The following is a 15,405-nucleotide window of genomic DNA, read 5'->3' on the forward strand; positions in this document are numbered from 1 at the left end:
GGCGGTAAAATCGACGCATAGAACCCGCGCTTGCATTCCGGCTGCTCTCGCGTTGCTTCGGTTGTTTGCGAACGCGACGCAGAAACTCACCATGCGCACGAGGAGCTACTTTTTACTACTTGTTTTATTTGTATTGTTTTCGTGGCCACGCTTCTGCTCGTGCAACGTCTCGCGGCGTAGCTGGAACCTAGGATCTAGAGCCTCCTGTACTTACGGAGAGTTCTACGATGAGGAGGGGTCTGAAGCAGCTGACGTTTTAGGTGACGTCGCACGAATAAAAATCGTCATGTGGCGTCACAACATTCGGCCGCGCCGCCATATTTACGCACAATTCAACGTCATCGCAAATGACCGTGCCGCCATATTAACGCAAAAATGCTAACTTCACGGAAGCAAACATGGCGGCGCCCTGCGAGGCGAGTCGGCCTTGTCGCACCCGGGAAGAATGTTTTGAGAACAGGTCAGCACCTGCTGGTGCTGACCAGGGTCACCGCTCGTGTTAGGAGCAGATGCTGTAAATGCCGGCGACGTCTAGCAGTTGTGTGGTTGTTGGAAGAGTTTGCTGGGTTTAGCCGGCTTTTCCTGACGTTTCGGTGTGAAAACGAAGACGACGCAGTTTCTTTTGTACCTTTACGAGTTTGGGCGCGTGAGATTCTGGTTGATGCTGCCACGAACGGTGGTCTCTTTGGGCTTGGGCATTGCGCCGTTGCTAGTCGCGTTGCTACGTGTGATGCGCCTTGACATCAGTGCTGTGTGTGTAATGTGGGCGGAGCTACGGCTCCAGCGGGCACGAACATTAGTGACTTCATTTCTCGTAATATTGAACACGCCACCTGCACGTTTCTACTTCTCATTTTTTCGTTGGACACTTTCTAGTTCTCACAATGTCATCTTCCCCAGTCGAACGAATAAACCCGTAGGCATGCGTAAATATCGGAAGCAAGTATTAATTGACCTTGTCAGGGTGTTATCGCGGCAGTTGAAACGTCATAACCTGATCGAAATTTAGGGATTAATACCTTAGGGGATTAATGACGGTCTGTCCCCCAAACTGTAAGGGGCAAAAAGAAGGTAGTTACCGTTGTGTCGCGCGGCAACTGCCAAGACTCCCTTCTGACCACTTGATGTTTTCTCCTGTCGTATCCAGCGTCAAGGAGCGATTAGGTTCTGCGCGCATGATGGAAAAAACAAAAAAAAAAACAAAACAGGCTGCAGCGTGTTCAGTCTCGTTTGCTGTTTTACCCTTTGATTTCAGTGTTTGACTGTAATAACCGCTGACATAGTTATGCAGTCCTGTTTATTGGTTGTCACGGCGGTCTGGAACCATGTGTAACACTGAGTACTTTCCTTAGCCTTGTTTCTTACACAACTAAGGCTGCCCCATGGTATTAGAATTGCCCCTCAATCGAAAACGTCACTTTCTGTCTGTAGTTAGTGCGATTGTTGCAACCCCGTTGCCCCGCAAATCCACGGTGGCCGGTGTTCACTCTGATGGCTGTCAAAAAGCTACGCGGTTCCTCGGTTGGTGTAACGTTACACGTCCTTTTCCCAGCTGGCTCCGTCGTAGGCGCCACAGAAGACGGCTCCCGGCGAGCTACACGGTGTCGTTCCCTATTGAGGCCGAGCCGCATTTTGTTTCTGTTATCTACCTTGGTCGCGTTCGAAAAGAACGGAGGGAAGGCGGTGTCGGCGGCAGGTCGACGAGGGGAGAAATTGGAGCGGCATTGTCGGTATCTCGTCGTTCGAGGACGGCTTCGAAAGCACCGCCAGTGCTGAAAGCCGGGCGGATTTTTTTTCTTTTTGTCTGCCTGCATTTTTTCCCCTACTGGCCGTTGTATGTGTACGTGTGTGTGCGTGAGAGAGAGAGTGGGGGGGAGAAGATGCCGGTCGAGTGCGGGCGACTACCCGGCCGCGTCAACGCGCGACGGAGGAAATAAAGAAGACCGACCGGGCGCCGTCTTTCGCTTTTTTCCTCGGAACATTGGACGCCGAGGTGCCGTCGGTCGTGTCTTGTGTGCTGCCATTGTTGGGAAGCCCGAGCAAGCAGCTCGAGCGGTTCCCCTTCTCTCTCTTTTTTTTAATGCTTGTTTTCAGCCCTTCGTCGTCGTCCCTGTGGAGCCGTGCGTGCGAGCTCTGTCCGCGCGACGCACCGCCGCCGTTCGGGTGACGCCGGCGCCGAGCACAACAGCGGCACTGGGTAGTGTGTGCTCCACAGCGGCGGCCGTCTGTTGTGCCCGCCGCCGCGGCGGCGCGCTCTCCCTCCTCCTGCGTGAGGCTAGGCCTAAAGCGCGAGCGAGGCCGTGCGTTTTTTTGCCCGCCAGCAGTGGGGTGCGCGACGCGGTCGCCGTGTCTTTGTTGGGGCATTCTCTCCCCCCCCCCCCCCCCCCCCCCCCCACACCCTCGCTACCAGTTCGACGTCCTGTCGGGAGGGTTCCCCGGGTTCGTTCGGACGCCCCTGCTCGCTGCCCTGTCCCCCCGACGCCGCCCGCCGGCTTGGAGGGGTTTCTTGGGCTCTTTTTTTCTTTTTCCTTCTTCCCTGCGTTTGCTTGTTTGCTTCTCCTCTCCCCGCGCTTCGCGAGCGTTGGTTGGGCCCCGTCGGGGCGGCACGGAAGCTGACGCAGACGTTGCTTATGCGGCGGCGCTGGTCCTTGTTTGTGCAGAAAGCTGCGCCGGGTTGTTTACGTCTCGGCGCTCGTGGACACGGGCTCGGCGAATCGGATACTTTACCGCCCCTTCCCCCCCCCCCCCCCCCCCCCCCCGGCACGTTTAGCTGTGTTGCACCATAGATGGCTTTTTCATCTTCACGAATTCGACTGTGTCCGAGCGTCCGCGTATTACTCATGCATGAGCGTTTTCCTGGCCTGTTGCTGCCGCTGAAGAAGACTGGGTTTGGGATTTTTCGGCCGCTTTGGTGGTGATTTTTTTTTTATTGGTGTCGCGCAGAGCGTTTTCGATCAGGTGATTCGAGGATGAGGAGAAGGAATAAACACGTTTATTGTAGATATGTCTCCCAGGTGTTTACCGGTAATAACCTGTGTCGCCAGTCGAAATAGCGGAGTATCAGAGTGCAGTCGTGGTTTAACTGGTGGACCTGTTTCTGCTTCCGAACGTCTGCGTGACTTTAGTTCTGTGGAATGTATTCACGCGGAATACACTCTAGTGCATTACGTTTTCAATGTTGCTCAGAGGGTGTGTGGCGCAATCTGCAAGTCGTGTTTGAACACTTGCCGTTGCCGGAACTGAATTGCTAGCGTGGGATGAACCGGTGTGAAAAAAGAAAAAAAACCGTGTGCCAACTGTCAGCGAGATCTGTCACACTCCTAAAGATGTCAAAACTCTCGACCGTGCACCTTCCCTTCCTATGTAGTCTTCACGAATGACGTAATTTCTTACCTACTACCGCAGCGGTGGCCCGGTGGTTTGAGTATCCGCCTCGCATGCAGGAGGTGCCGGTCTCGATCCCCAGTGCCGCTGGGTACCCACCTGTGACACAATGGGTGCAGGCTTTTCCCTGGCCTGTTGATCGGTTTCATTAGGACGAAATTCTCGGGAAATGGGTATTTCATCTCACCTTGAGTAGCAGAAAACACTTTGAGCTTGACACCTGTTTCGCAAAACGCACTTCTTAAAAAAAGAAAAAAACGCATCATTACTATGGTGATTGTGAATTGGTGCAAGGGCATCTGAGGCCAAAGAGCGCCGTGACGCAAGGTGTTTTCGTCTATTCAAGGTGGAGTCAGAGACCCGTTTCCCAAGCATTTCATCCTGAATAAGCCGAGCACCAGGCCAAGAGAAGCTGGTAGCCATTGTATCACTGGTAGGCACCCGGCGGCACTGGTGATCGAACACCGCACCTCCCTAATGCGAGGCGGATGCTCAAACCACTAGGCCACCGGCGTGGTGCATCATCATTATCGCCACCACCGCAAGGTCGAATGGAAATAAAAATAAAATATAAAGAAAGCACGCCAACATGCTCAAGTGACGAGCCATCGAGGCATGCGCTATAATTGAAGGGACACTAAGATAGAATGCTAAAATCAAACCAGATTGATAGTTTACTGCCAAGAGGTCGTTTACAAGCGGCTAAGTTTTAGTTATGGAGAGGAGACCTGCTCCCACACTAGTGGCTGCCCTACACTGGTGGAGCGTATTGTATGCACGGTGCAGGTTGCGTCGCGAAGACAGCGCGACGTGGGCTGTTTCTGCGTTTTGCCTCGTAGCGCTTGCCTCGCTCTCTCTCTCTCTCTCTCTCTCTCTGGCAGTAGGCAGGGTGTACACGTGCGCGCGCCTACGGCGAGACGGGAATAAATAACGAACGATGCAGCGACGAGGCATCGGCGCCGGTTTCGACTAGTCGCGCTAATTGCCCTGCCCTACACAGTCGGGAAACCAAGCTTGAAGGAAAGATTAAAAAAAAAAAAAAGTCAACTCCCATTTCTGCCCGCCTCCGGTTGCCGCTACACAAATCGATAAGCTGCGGAAACGCGTCGTACGTTCGGCGGTTTGGGGTAGTGCGCTGTTCATCGATTCTTTCTCCATCAATTTCGTGAGCGTTATTTGCGCTTACTGTAGCGCACCTCGGCGGCCTATTTGCATGCAGAGATGACTGGATTAGCTAACCCCATTTGTTCGCGTAATCGATATATCAGTGGAGTAAATGTGCTGGGCTCATTTCCTCGTTTTCGTCCCATCGATCTATCATGTGGAGTTAGCTACTAGCGGGAGGTGCGCTCACGTCGTGAATAAAGAAAGGGTCGCGCTGATTCTATAGGCTTTGAAGAAACCTTCGTCAACCATATTCGATTGAATGCGTGTGCAGGCTTATCGATAACCTGTAGTGAAGTGGCGTACACACTTTGTAAGATGTTTATGGAATGCAGTGCATTGACGAAATAAACAAAAAAATTGTTTTCATTGCCGGCTCTCCACATATATTTGGCACATGCAACCTAAATCGCGTTGTGGGAATTACACAGCGGAGCACAGGCACGTAGTGAGGATTTTTTTAACTGGAAAGGCCCAAGGCAATATCATACAAAAGGGGGGGGGTCTTGGATACTTCCTTGGTGCAGCATTAACTCTCAAGTAATACACCTTGGATGCCAAAACAAAACACGTATGTCTTTTGACAGAGCCGCCTTTGAGGACGGCTGTGCAGTCGGCGTCGCACTTATGTGGAGCGCTCGAGCAGGCCAGAAAAAGCGAAATTAGACAGCAGCTGGTGGATTTCACTTAACGTGCCAGCCTGGTTTTTTAGTCTCTGTAGCCCTTGTTTTCGTGCAAACGCTGCCTCTAGAACCTGGCAGCCGCGGCGATGTGTCACTTATGTTTGCAGAGAAGTACGCTCGCCGTCAAAAGTGAATGGAAGGCGACTTCGTAAAAAAAAAAAATAATTTCTTTAAATCTAAAGCATAATGGTCCATGTTTATTGGTGCACAGGGCAGTTCGCACAATCACAATTAGGCTGCACATATGTATTCAAGGATGCCTGAATGGGGGGGGGGGGGGGGGGGGGGGGACTTCTGATGGCACCTGCACGCCGCCCAAGCGCTCAATTTAATTTTGGCTCCGACTGTGTACGTCTCCGTAAATCGCTCGCCGGTGTCGCCTTTCTTTCTGGCGCGTGTTACCGCCAGGTTCTGGCACTAACGTAGGCTGCCAAACTGCCGCTCAACTCAACTACGGCGTTAGAGCGTACGCGTGGCGTTGCCGAAAAGCGTTCCACGTTTCGACGGCGTGTCGCCTCGCGCGTACCGAAGAGGCGGAACTAGCAACAACTGACAGAGTGGTATAGTCGCGAAAGATCTCGCGACTCCACTCCGCACTCTTACTCGCTGTGCATAGTTTCGGAATCGTCTGAGTTTTATAGCAGAACAACTGCCGCATGCAGATTACGGTACTAGCCTCTTCCTTTCCTTGAGAGAGAATTTCTCACTTTTTCTTGCAGTGCTTTCTTCCGCGGGGCACACTCCTCTCGTAGTAGTCGTTTGATGTCTTGCAAGCGTCGGAGCACATTTTGGTTTGCGCGTTGTGTTTAATGACGTCATTTCTCTTTGCAATTGCTGTGTCGGTCAGTGCAGGCTGTAGTGATCTCGCCTGGAAAAGCAGTCCTCCGAACATTTTATAGGACCCGTGGGCTTCGGTCTGAGCGTCCGACCAACGAATCGTTGTACTTTCGTAGACTGCTGGCGACGGGAGCAATTACAGTACTCTGAAGGGTACGCAAATGACCGGCGCTGTTGCTTTTAATTCAGACGGAGAGACGAGAACATTTAAAGGATGCTAACTTTTGTTGGGAAGTCCGAGCGCGAGTTTGAATCGTGAGAAGGGTCCATCGTGATTCCAATTTTGGATGACTAGAAGGCGCTTGCCGTTTACGCAGCCGTACACAAGGAGCTGAGGCGATGGATGGGAACCAGAAGGATAAGAATTGGGTGGAGCGCACATGGCAGGTTCTCTGAGATTATGAATGGCAGTTAACTAATATTCCTCTAGAGAAAAGTATGCAGCAGCTGTATCTTACCGGTACTCACCTACGGGGCAGAAAAGTGGAGGCTAACGAAGAGGGCTTATCTTAAGTTGAGGACAACGCAGCGAGCTATGAAAAAAAATGATAGGTGTAACGTTAAGAGATCGGAAATGGGCGGAGTGGATGAGAGAACTAACGCGGGTTAAAGACATCCTAATCGAAATCAAGGGGAAGAAATGGGCTTGGGCAGGGCATATATTGCGAGAGCAAGATAACCGCTGGTCCCTAAGGGTAACGGAGTGGATTCCAACGGAAGGAAAGCATAGCTGGGGGCGGTAGAAAGTTTAGTGGGCAAATGAGATTAAGAAGTTTGCGGGGATACGGTAGCCGCAACTGGCAAAGGACAAAGTTAATTGGAGAGACATGGGAGAGGCCTTTGCCCTGCAGTGGGCGTATTCAGGTTGATGATGTGGATGTAATAATGGGCTTTCTTACGTGGGACCTTGTTTCTTCTTCTCTATCTCTTTGTGCTGTCCTCGTTGAACTGGGATATGACCGGAGTAGTGAGCTCTTAAGTTCGCCTCTATCTCTCACAGCGGCCGATAAACACGCCGGCGCTTCCATCCATACAAAGGTTCTTCACGTGTTGGCGTAATCGCCGAGTAACGTTACGTGCCTCAAGGCTACTGCGAAGTCCGTACTGCGAAGTATGCCCGTCAGTGCTCGGCGTTCGTGCCTCCGGTTGAAGAAAGGCGAATGCTTGCACGCGTCTCTCTAAAAGAAGCGGCCACTCATAGTCACGAAGCAGGTGCGAAGAGCTGCAGAGCATAGTAGGCGTGCGTGCCTCGCCGCTCGCGTGTGTGGCGGTAGTAAACAGGTGGCTTTCGCGCCCGTTCCCGAGGGGCACAAGTGCGCATCGCTGGTGGCAGCGTCCGGGAAGTAGTGTACAATACGCCTCACGCGCTCAGCACGTGGGTCCCGAGACCGCGTGGGACGGCGCGAGATGTCTCTGGCTGCTGCTGCTGCACCGTAATGGTTCCCTTTTTCCCGGTCTCGGCTGTTGACCGGCACCGCGCCAGGCATCGACGTTGCGACTGCATGATTAGAGAGGAGCCTTCCTCGTTCAGTGCAGGTGTAACCGTTTAGTATAGCTACTGGGGCCCCATCGTTTTCGGGTAAAAAGCTCCCCGAGGAAATTTTTTGGGAATCAGGTTGGACCCGGCTTATAACCGCAAGCGCACCGTTAGGAAAACAAGAGTTATTGCTGTCCTACTCCTGTCATTTCTTTCTTTCGCTTCCCTTTCTTCCCCCTCTTAGTGTTCTCTCCTTGTCCTTTTACCCACGCTAGCCGCAGCTCAGGCGCTTCAGGTTCCGACGGAAGGTGCCGCGGCTAGCAACATCTTTTCCTTCCACTGTTATTTTATTAAGAAAGAACCACTAATAATAGTGTAGCGAAGCGTACGTCGGGACGGAACGGTGGCTCCGCCGCATCGAAGAAGGGGAACAGCAGGCGTCGATTAGATGCATTGGTCAACTTGATTTATTGAAGATAGATGCGAATCACTGGTTAAACTTGGAAACTAAGACAGAAATATAAGAGGTCACATAGTAAAACAGTCAGTCATACCCCGGGGCGTGCAGCATCTTTGGAGCGGAGGTCCCGAGCAGCAGCCGGGAGGCAGCCGTTCCTCTCTCCCGAGTCTTCTCTTCGCGCCAAAAACCCGCTCTTAAATACGTTTGCCCAGGATTCTGGGGACACTTTTAGTAGCCAATCGGAAATGCTGTTGTCGGAGCCAATGACAAGGATTTCTTTAAAACAGAGCAGCCAATAGCACGCCGGTGCCCACGAGGCTGTTTACTCGAGAGCACCGCGTAAAATTCCCCGAAGACGTGCGCATTTCCACTCGGCACACAGATACAAACACACAAAACGACACCCGAAACACAGGGAACGCAGACCTCGCAGTCGGTGCACCACGCGACCCGCCGTCCGCGCCTTCAGCCCTCGCGGCTCGTCTCCGGCATATCTGGTCCGCCGGGCAGTGTGCCGCCCGAGGCAATCACTTCGCGCGACTCTCCTGCAAACCACAGGGGGTCCGCGCGCCCGCTCTGGTGGCCCGGACGCGGCCGTGGGCGACCTCCTCCCCTCGCAGTTTACTGCGTTTTACTCTAACTAAACATTCACACAAGGCCGGGGAGGAGCCGCACAATGCCTGCTTACAAAGAGCCCCAGAGAAAACGGCTCTGCCAAATGTCGGAGTGTGAGCCCCTCTAATGGCTCTCCGCACAGCAGGGAGCACACGGACAGCAACAGTCGCACGGCGGGGAGAAGAACACATTCAGCTTGTAGAGAAACTGGCGCGCGAAACCTGCGAAGCTCGCTACGCGACACCTCCCTCCTACGAAAAAGAGTGTCCCACTCGTTTACAAGAATCGAATACAAAGGAAAGGCGTGCACACTTGATACAAGGCAATAGAATAAAATCCGCCAGACGGTAACGCACAACAGGACTAAACTTAATACATCGGCTATTCTAAATAAGGCATGCCAAAACTAACGCGAAAATTATTTGGATTTGCATGACACAGGCAGGATGCACAAACATACAGATTTAACAATGCAATCGAAAACCTTACATTGGACTCTCAAAATGTTCGTATGTACATTTTTACACAAAACACAAGTTGTCTGCTGGAACGGGCAGTCCGACAGTTATTTTAGTTTGTTCCTTCATCTGCACTGTAGTACTCCTCAGTGTCACTTTCGTACCCGTGCGTCTTGACCACTTTGGGCTCGGTGTGAGCCCCCGCACGGCCACAATCAGGGGACGACCGGCTGTAAGAGTACACCTCAGTCGCACTGTCATCCGACGTTTCGTGATCGCTGGGTCGCACTGTAGGGGACACAGCCGGTATTGATTTTGCGTACACACTAGCACTGCGCGCGAAATCACGACCACCATCACCACCGCAATCACTGTCGGGTGACTCGTCGTCGGCGTCTTCATCGGAACCAACACGAGTGTGGCAGGGCTTCAGACGTTCAACGTTAACGACGTCTCGCTTGCGTCCGGTGCGATCGACGACCTCCCAGTTGTTTTCTGCCACTTGCCGAAGTAGACGAAACGGTCCGTGGTACCTGTGGAGCAGTTTGGTGGTCTTTCCTTTCGACCGAGAGGGCGTCCACACGTACACGAGGTCTCCCGGATAGAAAACAGCATTACGTCGCCTCGAGTCGTACGCCTTTTTGTTCTTCTGCTGCCGCTGCTTCTCGCGCTGAGCGACTACTTCGCGCGCCTGTTGAAGCCGGTGTAAAACTTGGTGAGCATTCATTCCGCCCCCGTCAGTCGGTGCGGAGCCCAGGGCTACCTCAACTGGAAGTGTTGGCTCTTGACCGTGCAGAAGGTAAAATGGAGAAAAGCCTGTCGTTTCGTGCTGTGATGAATTATAGGCGAAAAGGACATAAGGCAGGAATTCGTCCCAGTCCCGGTGGTGAGAGGAGACATACATGCTGAGCATGTCGGCGAGCGTGCGGTTAAAACGTTCGCACAAGCCGTTGGTTTGTGGGTGGTACGCTGTTGTTTTGGCGTGGTCCGTACCCATGGCTTTAAATATTTCCTCAATTACAGAAGCGACAAAATGCTGTCCGCGGTCCGTAATGATGCGGTCTGGAGCTCCGTGGCGTAGGACGATCTCTCGCACAAAGCCCTGCGCGGCTTCAGCAGCTGTGGCTGCCGGGCATGCTACTGCTTCTACCCACTTCGTGTGGTAATCGGTCATCACGAGGATGTAGCGGTTCCCGGAGTGACTTTTTGTAAACGGCCCCAAGAAATCCATTCCCACTTGCTGAAATGGCCTTCCCACCGGTGGAATAGGTTGGAGAAATCCGATTGGTCTGCCAGGTTGGGCTTTCCGCGTCTGGCAGTCGGGGCAAGAAAGCACATAGTTTGTCACCTGTGCGAACATCTTAGGCCAGAAGTAGCGCCTCCGCACCTTCTCCCATGTGCGCTTGACTCCGAGGTGGCCTGCCGTTAAATCGTCATGGCAGCTCCTTAATACCTCAGTCCGCAAGCTTTTTGGAATGACCAGTGCGTCGTAGTCTTCCTCGAATCCTTTCGCCCTCCTGTGCAATACACCATCGATTATTCGAAAACACCTTGCCGTCCTTTTCAGTGTTCTGGCAACGGGCGAATTCGGGTTCTCGAGGTGTTGGATCATCTCCTTCATCCAAGGGTCTTCTCTCTGCTTCCTACCTATATCCACGCGACCCAGCACAAGCAGCGGTGCAAAGTTTTCTTCACTGACCGGTGCCGGTTCATGTGGCAGGCGAGAAAGAGTGTCGGCATTTGCATTTTTCACACCAGGGCGGTGTTTCAGCGTCATGTCGAACTCCTGTAATAGCAGGGACCATCTCATGAGGCGTCCGTTCGGATTCTTGACATTCATCAGCCATGAGAGGCTGGCTTGATCGGTGACCACGGTGAACTGGCTTCCAAAAATGTACGGGCGGAACTGCTTGCAGGCATACACGACAGCCAGGCATTCCTTTTCTGTTGTACTGTAGTTGGTTTCTGCCTTGTTAAGATGACGGCTTGCGTACGCGACAACATGCTCTCGACCGTCTTCCCTCTGGACCAGCACAGCACCAATGCCGTAGTCGCAGGCATCGGTATGGATCTCGACGGGCTTGCCGGGCTCGAACTGGCGTAAAACTGGTGACGAAGTCAGTTTTTCTTTGAGCGCTTGCATTGCCGCCTCGCAAGCCGCATCCCACTCAAAAGGAACATTCTTTTTGGTCAAGTTAGTCAAAGGCCGGGAAATTAGAGAAAAGTCTTTGATGAAGCGTCGATAATAATTGCAGATTCCCAGGAAACTCTGAACTCCTTTCTTGTTTTTCGGGGCTGGGAGCTTTTCGATCGCGGCTATCTTCTCCGGATCTGGTCTAATGTTGTCGCCAGTCAGCACATGGCCAAGATATCTAATTTCTTGTTGTGCGAAGCTGCATTTTTCAGGTTTCAGACGCAGGTTGGCTTCATCAAGAGCGCCTAACACCTTCTCCAAGTCCTCGAGGTGCGCTTTCATTGTTTTCGAGAAGATGACAATGTCATCTAAGTAGGCCAGGCACACCTTCCAAAGGAGACCGCTCAGAACCTTGTTGATCATTCTCTGGAATGTCGCGGGGGCGTTACAAAGTCCGAAAGGAACGACGTTGAACTCATATAGACCGGATCCGCATGCAAATGCTGTCCGCGGTCCGTAATGATGCGGTCTGGAGCTCCGTGGCGTAGGACGATCTCTCGCACAAAGCCCTGCGCGGCTTCAGCAGCTGTGGCTGCCGGGCATGCTACTGCTTCTACCCACTTCGTGTGGTAATCGGTCATCACGAGGATGTAGCGGTTCCCGGAGTGACTTTTTGTAAACGGCCCCAAGAAATCCATTCCCACTTGCTGAAATGGCCTTCCCACCGGTGGAATAGGTTGGAGAAATCCGATTGGTCTGCCAGGTTGGGCTTTCCGCGTCTGGCAGTCGGGGCAAGAAAGCACATAGTTTGTCACCTGTGCGAACATCTTAGGCCAGAAGTAGCGCCTCCGCACCTTCTCCCATGTGCGCTTGACTCCGAGGTGGCCTGCCGTTAAATCGTCATGGCAGCTCCTTAATACCTCAGTCCGCAAGCTTTTTGGAATGACCAGTGCGTCGTAGTCTTCCTCGAATCCTTTCGCCCTCCTGTGCAATACACCATCGATTATTCGAAAACACCTTGCCGTCCTTTTCAGTGTTCTGGCAACGGGCGAATTCGGGTTCTCGAGGTGTTGGATCATCTCGAAATATTTAAAGCCATGGGTACGGACCACGCCAAAACAACAGCGTACCACCCACAAACCAACGGCTTGTGCGAACGTTTTAACCGCACGCTCGCCGACATGCTCAGCATGTATGTCTCCTCTCACCACCGGGACTGGGACGAATTCCTGCCTTATGTCCTTTTCTGAATCCAGACGAGTGTGGCAGCCGTTCCTCTCTCCCGAGTCTTCTCTTCGCGCCAAAAACCCGCTCTTAAATACGTTTGCCCAGGATTCTGGGGACACTTTTAGTAGCCAATCGGAAATGCTGTTGTCGGAGCCAATGACAAGGATTTCTTTAAAACAGAGCAGCCAATAGCACGCCGGTGCCCACGAGGCTGTTTACTCGAGAGCACCGCGTAAAATTCCCCGAAGACGTGCGCATTTCCACTCGGCACACAGATACAAACACACAAAACGACACCCGAAACACAGGGAACGCAGACCTCGCAGTCGGTGCACCACGCGACCCGCCGTCCGCGCCTTCAGCCCTCGCGGCTCGTCTCCGGCATATCTGGTCCGCCGGGCAGTGTGCCGCCCGAGGCAATCACTTCGCGCGACTCTCCTGCAAACCACAGGGGGTCCGCGCGCCCGCTCTGGTGGCCCGGACGCGGCCGTGGGCGACCTCCTCCCCTCGCAGTTTACTGCGTTTTACTCTAACTAAACATTCACACAAGGCCGGGGAGGAGCCGCACAATGCCTGCTTACAAAGAGCCCCAGAGAAAACGGCTCTGCCAAATGTCGGAGTGTGAGCCCCTCTAATGGCTCTCCGCACAGCAGGGAGCACACGGACAGCAACAGTCGCACGGCGGGGAGAAGAACACATTCAGCTTGTAGAGAAACTGGCGCGCGAAACCTGCGAAGCTCGCTACGCGACAATAGTACCAGTGCGCGCAGCCGAAGACATCGCACGCAGACTACGAGATGCATGAAGCTAATTAGTAACGAGGCTAAATGCACTCTAGGTAGCATTCTGATTATCACTGGGGTGCGCATGCGCGGTGAGCTATTTCGAACCTTCCGGAAGCCGTCGCGATAATCCGAGTTCAGAGAAGGGGGAAGAAGGCGATACAAGCCGACGCGACGTGACGAATGCCAAAACTGAGCAGCGCCTCAATCTCAGAGTTCTTGTGAAATTGAATAAATCACCCAGTGAACTCCTCCGGGAGGTGTACGATGAAAATTTGATGTCACGTGCGCGAATTTTTGAATGGCGCAAACGATTTTCCGAGGGAAGACGGAACGCTGAAAACGACTCATGACCCGTGTGCCCTGCCACGGTTACTACTGAGCAAAAAGTTCTTGAAGTTAAATAGTTGACAACGGTCGCCTGTTGAGCACCCGAATGATACCGGACTTAGTGGTACATATCCGTGAGCAATTACACGCGCAGAGTCTGCACCAAAATGAGTCCCCAGGAACCTCGCTCAGAAGCAAAAAGGCGCGCTCGAGAGAGAGAGAGAGAGAGAGAAAAAAAAAACTTCGGCTTTTGTACTGACTTGACGGAACGCCTCGCAGCTTACCTTGGATTGCCGGAACATGGGAATAAGCGACTGACTGGTCGGCTGGAGCGATGCCATTGGCGTTTGCCGCTGCATTCTCGACTTGTAATCGACTCTGGTAATGTTAGGGACACCTAAAACCGGTGGCGTACACACTTTTACACTGCGCGAGGCAGCGGCTAAGTAAATAGCGATAGCGAAATTGTCACTGTGTGATCAGGTAGCAGCACCTGATAATGCTGTTACTGCATATCGGATCAGAAGCACGCGGCGGCACGCACGCGCGCTCCGTTATCAGTGCGTAATCGGCTAATGTTTTGCAATCACCGAGCCATCGCTTTGGCTAGCTTCTCTGCAGTGTAAATAACGTTCCTCGAGAAGCCGTCATGCTGTTTTTTTTCTTCTTATCCCTGTCTTACTGCCACTATCGTCAAGCGTACTGGCGACTCATCAGCGAGTGTTGCATGGTGCTTGTCTTCTCGCGTGGGATTTGGGCGCTTACTTGTCGGTAGGTACAAAAGTTAGAGTGGGCGATTAAAAGGAATGAAAAATAATAGGTACAGTCGGAAGGGCACCTTGTTGACGGTGCGCGCACGACGTCTTTTGGAAACTGCCGAACTTCTCTTTGCCGTGACCGCTTTGCCGTGCCGCAGAGGCGAGTATCTGACCGGAGGGCCTTCTCTTCTTTTCTTTTTTTTTTTCTTCTCCTCGTTTGCGCCGTGTCCGCGAGACTGGAACTAGCTGGTTGCGTCCTTGAGTGGGTGCGGCAGCGGGGGTATTTTTGGCGTCGCTATAACGCTACGAAAGAGCGGAGGTGTATTTGGCGGAGACCTTTCTTTCGTTATTCCTCTCTACCGCGTGTCGTTATTAGCTTCTCTTTTGTGCGCTGTCTGCGCCGTTGGAGCTGCTGCGGCAAGTAGTGTAAACATTGCGTCGCTTCGTTTTTCCGAAAATTCCTATTATTCGTTTCTCGGTCTTTTCGCCGTTTCTATCTCCGTAGACTCTGAATCAGCTGCCAATGTTATGGTTCGCTTCGAACCATATCTGGCCAAGTGATGATGTCCGAAATCGGAAGCTTCGCCTCCCCGGGAAGCCAGGTGATGCTCACCGCAGGAGTGCCCACAGGCGCCTCCCCCGCGGTCGCTGCTCTTTTCGTCGGCAGCCTTCGGGACGAGTCTGAATACCTTATTCATCTCGTTCTCGAGCGCGCCCCTCTAGATAGATGTCGGAGAGAAGCGCCTTCTTTCACCTCCCTTTCTCTTTTTTTCCCGAACAGCCCGCGAGTCGGCCTCATCGGCAAACTCGCCTCTCGCCGCGCGGAATCGTTTGTCTCGGGAACCGCTCATTGTGGACTGACAGCTTCTCAAAAGGAAGCGGAGCGGGCCAACCTTCGGACGAGGAGGGGGTGGCCGGATGAATCCAGGGTGCGTGGTTCTGTTTCCTCTGCGGACTGCACGGTGGCGGCGCGGGGCTCTGAATGCGCGCGGCTCCGGTGAGCCCCGCGCGTAGACGCGTAGCAGCTAACTACCAGCACGGGAGGAGCACGGACACACTCGAAAAATGCCTCCCCGCCGCCACAGGGACAAAGCGC

General features: G+C 53.1%; 1 protein-coding gene across 4 annotated transcripts in view; it reads left to right on the top strand.

The window, feature by feature from the left end:
- InR (Insulin-like receptor) overlaps window positions 1–15,405 on the top strand; it is a 194,571-nt gene that overhangs the window by 790 nt on the left and 178,376 nt on the right. Inside the window, exon 2 of one of the 4 annotated variants that reach the window (XM_089543464.1) lies at window positions 15,091–15,238. The exons of the other annotated variants lie outside the window; for them this stretch is intronic. The gene's annotated coding sequence lies outside the window, so the exon portion shown is untranslated. The remainder of the gene's footprint in view (window positions 1–15,090; window positions 15,239–15,405) is intronic. 4 annotated transcript variants of the gene reach the window in all.

This window comes from Amblyomma mixtum, chromosome 5 (assembly GCF_055824585.1).
Source record: "Amblyomma mixtum isolate Tamu chromosome 5, ASM5582458v1, whole genome shotgun sequence".
NCBI lineage: Eukaryota > Metazoa > Arthropoda > Arachnida > Ixodida > Ixodidae > Amblyomma > Amblyomma mixtum.